Source organism: Lupinus angustifolius, chromosome LG02 (genome assembly GCF_001865875.1).
Source record: "Lupinus angustifolius cultivar Tanjil chromosome LG02, LupAngTanjil_v1.0, whole genome shotgun sequence".
NCBI lineage: Eukaryota > Viridiplantae > Streptophyta > Magnoliopsida > Fabales > Fabaceae > Lupinus > Lupinus angustifolius.
The window spans coordinates 19,301,924-19,309,147 of record NC_032010.1 but is presented as its reverse complement, the minus strand read 5'-3'; the positions used below and the strand labels follow the sequence as shown (position 1 = coordinate 19,309,147).

The 7,224-nt window shown below is 33.1% G+C and overlaps 1 pseudogene; it reads left to right on the top strand.

Annotated features, from left to right (window-relative positions):
* LOC109337889 overlaps positions 1-6,528 on the top strand; it is a 12,564-nt pseudogene extending 6,036 nt beyond the window's left edge.

Here is a 7,224-nt window from a genome sequence, read left to right as displayed (position 1 = left end):
TTCTGTTTCATTCATCCATTATTAGACAAACAACTCTTAAACTACAGCAATGATGCATCAAACATCAGCAACAATAACACTTCCAGAACCAACAATGATGCATCCAGCACTGATAAGTTACAGCAACAAGCACCAAGCAAAGGCAATAACAAAGACATCCATACTCAATTAAATCAAACTTCAATATCTCATTGTGTTCATCAAACATAAAGCCTCATTATTGATTCAGAGGCAATTCATTTCTAGTCAATCCACTCAGGCTGCAAATTGCTCTGTCCTGTCTTTTTGTTCTGTTTTTCGTTCTGTGTTGCTTGGCTAACAAGCAACACATTCAGCTTTTAATTCTTCTAAGAGTTTGTTAGTTTATTCCTTTTATTTTCAGTTAGTTAGTTGCTCTAGTTTTCCCTCCTATAAATAGGAGTTGGCTTTTCTCTCTTTGTAATACAATTCAATCAAATTATCAATAATAGAAGATTCATTTTCCTTATATCTTCTTAATCATCATTCTGTTTTCATTCTTTCTTTCACCTTGCCATTAAGATTAAAATCCATCTATTTGTCACTCATGTTTAAATTAATTGTACTATAAAATAACACAGTGCAAGATTAAAGAGTATGATTATTACATCAATAGCAAATTGCATTGCATAAACACATTAATACTTGTTGTTAAGAAAGTAATCGCAGCAAGAAAATGAACATTATATTTTATCACATACCTAGAATTTTTAAGAAGAACTATGGTGTTTGTAAGATGATATTGACAACTTTACTTTTCATAATACTGTGTAACAGACTTAGACGTTTGGATTATAAAAATCATAGTTATCGCTTAAATTCTGATACTTTTCATTATCATATTGTTCCAATTCCGTAAATAAATTCCAAAATTCCCAATTTTAGGCCCGGGGGAGATGAGAATGGTTTCTTCTTTCTTTGGTCTTTCAATTATTTCATTTTGTCATTGAGTGCATGAAAAATTATTAGTGAAACAGAAGCAACTATTATCTATCTTGTAAACATGCAATTAAATAAAGTATATAGAATAAAAAAAAGAAGTGCACAATAAATTTGTTAACAAAAGTACAATCAAATATGTCTATGTATGTGTCATAACTTGTATCAAAGTAGGTCAACAAAACTTATATGTTATGCACCCTCCATTTATTCTAATTTAAAATCTATATACGTAAAAAAATTTATACTAGGTATATCATTTACTATTGAATTGTATTATTTTTGTTTCAGAGTCAATGATGATAAAAAATCAATAATAAATGATTTATTGACAATGTAAAAAATAATTACACTATGAGTGTATACGTATTAAATTCTTATTCTAATGTGCGAGTGTTATGCATGTATTCCAATGCCCCTGACTTATTCAAAAAGTGTATCAATCCATATATCATTTTATTAATCAAAAAATATTTTATTATTAAATCTTAAACTTAAATATATGTTTTTCAACTGATGAAATGAATTGTATGAGTAATACACTCTAAAGTATCCTATCATAGATATTGATGGATAGAGATATGTTGTCCCTAAACATGTCCCATAATCTGTCTCAAACCTATTACAATAAAACAAAAATATATAAAATCATGAATGTTTAATTTTTTTAAACTAAAATGTCATATTATGATTGGTTTGAAACACCATGAGTCATTTAAGATATTCACCCAAGAAAAAAGAGTTTCAACTAGAAACACCAAACCACCCGGATAAAGTCCAAACTCCTATAGCTGCCTAAACAAACCATCTAGAAGAAAGAAAAGAAGAATTAATTTCACAACCCAAATCACAAGGTTTCAATGTTCAATGTTCAAACCCACCAATAGAGATGTGTTGTAGCAAATTTTGTCCCAATACTTTGTCTCGCCCCACTGAAAACACTGAAAACATGTTATGTTTAAATTTACTTTCATTACTATGCTGTTTTTTTCATTGATGCGGAAGAAACGTACCTGGGATAAAGTGCTCATAACTCTCTTTGTATTTCATCTTAACAACAAGTGACGTTTCTGATTCTGCTTCGTTAAGCGTTTTTTGTTCATTCTCTAAAAATGGGTTTACTAGTGAATGAGCTTAGGGAAACCTCCGCTTCTGGCAAAACCAGAAGTTATGAGTGGAGAGTGACACAGTTGAATGCACTCTCTAATCTCATTGATGATCACGAACAAGAGATTGTTGATGCTCTTCGCTTTGACCTCTCTAAACCACCACTCGAAACCGTTGCATATGAGGTCCCTTCCGTACACTTAACCGCTCCTTTTATGTGTAATTGTACATGCGACACTTATGTTGTACTTGTACCCATGTTGACGTGTTGTGTTGTTGTTGGGATGCTATATCTGTGATTGTCAGAAGGGGAATTAGGAGATTCATGTTATTGTTAGTACATAGTTAGCATTTCATAACCTTTGTTGGTGGAAATATTACAGTTTAGGTGGTTGGTGCTAGATGGAAATCACTTGTCTCAACTTGTTTCTTCAACCTTATTAATTTTTTTAAGGGTTTGTATTTTTATTTATTTTTGAATTAAAAAAATTCAAAACTTATCATATCGTATGAGGGTTTCAATTCCATCCACTTGTTTTTTTCATTTTGAGGTGGGCCAATCTTGTGGTCCTCTCAAGTCTCAACTTTTTCATTTAAGTATAAGACAAACATTATCTCCTGAAGTTTTCATGTTGCATGGCCTAATATTGAAGTATATAAGATTTCGTTAGGTTGTGTAAATAACAGAAATTGAAGGAGAGAAAAAATCTGGAACTTGTAATTCTATTTCTTAATTGTTAAGGGATTACAAGAGTGATCTTAATTTATATACTAGCAGCTCACACCTTTAGCTCACTAATTATCTATGCTGTATGAGTATTTCAAAGAAGGTGGTGTATCCCTTTGGATACATACCAGGTAGTGGTACTCTTGGGTACTGGTTTTATATAAATTGTTTCAAAATTATGTCATTTTAGCCCGGAAAAGGGATTTTTCACATTTTCTTCTTAATCATATCATAATTTTGCAAGTAAACAAACATTTTGGATCTTGATAAGGACTTAAAGCTGAAAATTTGGAATGGAAACTTAATTTCCTGCCTTTTGCAAATAAGGTTGTTGAAGGACTTTTGCAATCAACACAACAGTGTTAAATATGCTACTTTCCATCTTCTTTTAACTAGTGTAGTTTGTATTGCAGATTGCTTTGTTGAAAAACTCATGTAAAGCTTCTTCACTCAAGGAATTGAAGCATTGGATGGCTCCAGAGAAGGTATATTTTGTGTGAAGTTATTGCACTGACATTGCTTGACATAATCTTTTTTATTTATCACATCAATTTCCCTTTAATGCAGGTCAGAACTTCACTCGCAACTTTTCCCTCTTCGGCTGAGATAGTATCTGAACCACTGGGAGTTGTGTTAGTCATCTCTGCATGGAACTACCCATTTTGTATGTTAATATTTAGTTGATCTTGTTTTCTATGATTTTGAGCTGACATCTAACCTTTTTCTCGCTCAATGATCTATCTTTACAATATGCAATGATGATAATATTACATTTTCTATCTGTCCTTTCAGTGTTGTCACTTGTTCCAGTCATTGGAGCTATTGCAGCCGGTAATGCTGTGGTTCTAAAACCATCAGAAATCGCTCCAGCCTCGTCGTCATTGCTGGCAAAATTGCTAGGGAAGTACATGGATAACTCATCTATAAGAGTTGTTGAGGGGGCAGTTGATGAAACATCTGCGTTACTGCAGCAGAAGTGGGACAAGATTTTCTATACAGGTTCTTCTTGTTTATCATTAATATGACTGTTCAGAATATGTTGGTTTCATAGGCTGTTTCTTCATCCTTTATGTGGGGCATCCTAGAAAGCTGTTTCTCTACAATACTTCATTTGTTTTTTTTTTGGGATAGAAAATATCGCATTCAAAATGATGGTCGGAAAGATTAGTGCGAGTACTACCAACTTTTGAATGTATTACAGCTTGGAATATAAACTGTGAAGCAACTGTTATTGGTTGTGGATATATAGCTAACAAACCGAAATTTTGAGCAGGGCTTCTGCTTCTTGAAATATCTTTAGAAGCGTATATAGGATAGGAATTTGTTGTTCAACATAGAGGGCATCCAGTGGATGATAGGATAAGTTAAAGTATAAAGCATTTAACGAGTTGTATCTAACTGATACATAATGCATAATGTGAATGACGTTCTCACATATCTTGGTGGACAAGGCAGTATGCACTTGGGCAGTAATACTATATGTTTCTGGATAATTGATGGCTAAAAAATATAGATTAATCTTGGATCCCTTGACTCTTGAGCATCGTTGTACTTCTATTAACAACAGTGAATAAGGTCATTGTCTTGATCCATGTTCGACGGGTGTGACCAAGTGCCCTTGTCCTTGTTTCAGTTGTATCGACTGTGCTTTTATCTGCAACGGATTGTTAAGATTCTCAGTGTCAGTCTTATATATGAATTCCAATTTGTGTTTTATGTATATAGAGTGATATAAACGCTAGCTAGCTACACAAATGTTTGCTTGAAAGATTTATTACATTGTTGGATTTATAGGTAATGGAAGAGTCGGACGCATAGTGATGGCTGCTGCTGTAAAACACCTTACACCAGTTGTGCTGGAGCTTGGAGGAAAATCTCCAGTTGTTGTTGATTCAAATATCAATTTAGAAGTATATATCGTTGCCTCGTATTTTCAATTACTTAGTATCACCTTGACCTCTCTCCATCTATTTTTTTTTTCTTAATATAATTTGAACTTCAATTGGCAAGGTCGCAGCTCGACGGATAATAGCAGGAAAGTGGGGTTGTAACAGCGGACAAGCTTGTGTTTCTCCAGATTATATTATAACAACAAAAGACTACGCTCCCAAGTTGGTAATAAGTTTTCCCGAAATGTTTTCTGAATTCCAAATCTGTCTCTGTTTGCTTAGCATTGGTGCCTTCTATTTCTAGGTGGATGCCCTGAAGTCTGAATTAGACAAATTTTATGGAAAGAACCCATTGGAGTCCAAAGATTTGTCCAGTATTGTGAACTCCAACCACTTTGCTCGCTTGACAAAACTCATGGATGATGATAAGGTTTCTGGTAAGATTGTTTGTGGAGGTGAAAAGGATGAAAAAAAATTGTAAGCTCCCTATTACATTTTTGGACTACTTGATTGAAGTATTTAGGGAAATGCAAAAGATCTTAAAACTAGATTTCTCTTTTCCCTCAAATTGCAGGAGGATTGCTCCCACTGTTCTGTTGGATGTGCCGCGAGATTCTCTGATAATGACCGATGAGATATTTGTTCCTTTACTTCCAATCATCACGGTAGGAATTAAGACACCAGAACACATATTACTATGAGATTTTCTTCAAAATTTAGTTGTTTTCATTGATTGTGTACTTAAGTAAATTAAGGCCCCACAGCTAATCAAGTAGAGTACTTTTTTTCCTTGCCTGAAACAGGTTGATAAAGTGGAAGAAAGCTTTGATGTTATCAATTCAGGTCCAAAACCTCTTGCTGCATATCTATTTACAAACAAAAAAGCGCTCAAGGAGAAGTTTGTAACAACTATTTCTGCTGGCGGTTTGGTTATCAATGACACTACCTTACATGTAATTCTTTTTTTATATTCTACGATTTATCCATGATTGCCTTTATTTGTGTTTGCTGTATTTGGTATAACCAAAGGTATCCGCTCACCTTATAGGTAAGGCTCTAATCCAATCCCTTTCGGGATGTGTGACTGTCTCCAACAAGTGTCGTTCTCATAAATGAAATATTTAACTTTTTAGTCTATTTGGGGGTCTAATGTGACTTTACACTACTAGACCAACGCCTTGTTGGTTGTTTGCCTTTGTATGACTCTACGTGATTATTATATGGAAACAGAACAGCAGTAAAGATGATCACTAACCAGCTTGGAAGTTGTGGTTGTTGCTATCAAATTCCTTGTTTTATAGCAATTGCTAGACTGAATAAATTTGAAGTAAAAATGGCTTGAAAATAATTTCTTATAAAATTCTCAGCTATCATTTGCCATAGTGAGGATCCATCATTTTAAATGAAACATGTTTTCATTCTGATGTGTTTGCTTGGGTTGAACTTCGAGTTTCTTCAAATCAAGAAGTGATTTTTTTTTTGCATCTATAGATGTTTATATCTATGCTATTCTTCATCTGTGTTTCTGAATTCCATTTGTCTCTTCACCTGATGCAGCTTGCAGTTCATACTTTACCATTTGGCGGAATTGGAGACAGTGGAGTGGGTGCAGACCATGGGAAATTCTTATTTTGATGCATTTAGCCACAAAAAAGCAGTTCTTTATCGAAGTTTTATCGGTGATGCATCAGTAAGGTACCCACCATACACAAACAAAAATATGAGATTGCTTAAGGCAATTCTTGGTGAAGGCATACTTGGTGTAATCCGTGTGGTTTTTGGATGGTCATAGGTTTAAATTGTCTTCGAATTTCATTCCTATCTGTCGTGGAACCGAAAATTGGGGTGTGATAGATTTTTTTTCTCATGGAAATTCAAAAAAGAAATTTATTCCTATTAGTCTGAAAATTCTGAGTTTTTTTCTCTTGGAAATTCAAAAAAGAAATTTATTCTCTTTTAGGAATTATATATATTTGTCATATACGACCGATGGTCCCAAACTCCTAATCATGCTTAAGACTCTCCTTGGTGATGGCATACTTGGTGTAAAAATGTAGGGTACTTCTTTGTCTTTGGCAAGCGGGTTTATTCAATAAGTCAACAGCAAATTGCTTATAAGTACAACAATAATATCTAAACATTTATCTCATCAAGTAAAGTTGGTAATAATATTATTTGACAACACCAGCTTGTAGTTTTTCACATAACTTATAATTTTTTATTAAGTCAATAAGTTACTAGAGTTGTTCTGCCTTAAAAAAAAAGTAGTTTGGAACATTTGAAAGTTAGTACTCACAAGACTTGAAGTAATGTTTAAAAAATGAAAATAATTTTTAATAATTCACTTACTAATTTTACCTTTCAAAACTTTAATAAATTAAATAATTACACTCAACTAAAAAATATTTTTATTTTTGTGATGTGTAAATTATTTTCACATTCACTTTTTTGTAATGGATAATTATTATTGCATTTGAATATTATATGATTGTATAATTATTTTCATATTACATGTTTTTAATGAAGGATAGTGTCAAAATAGAA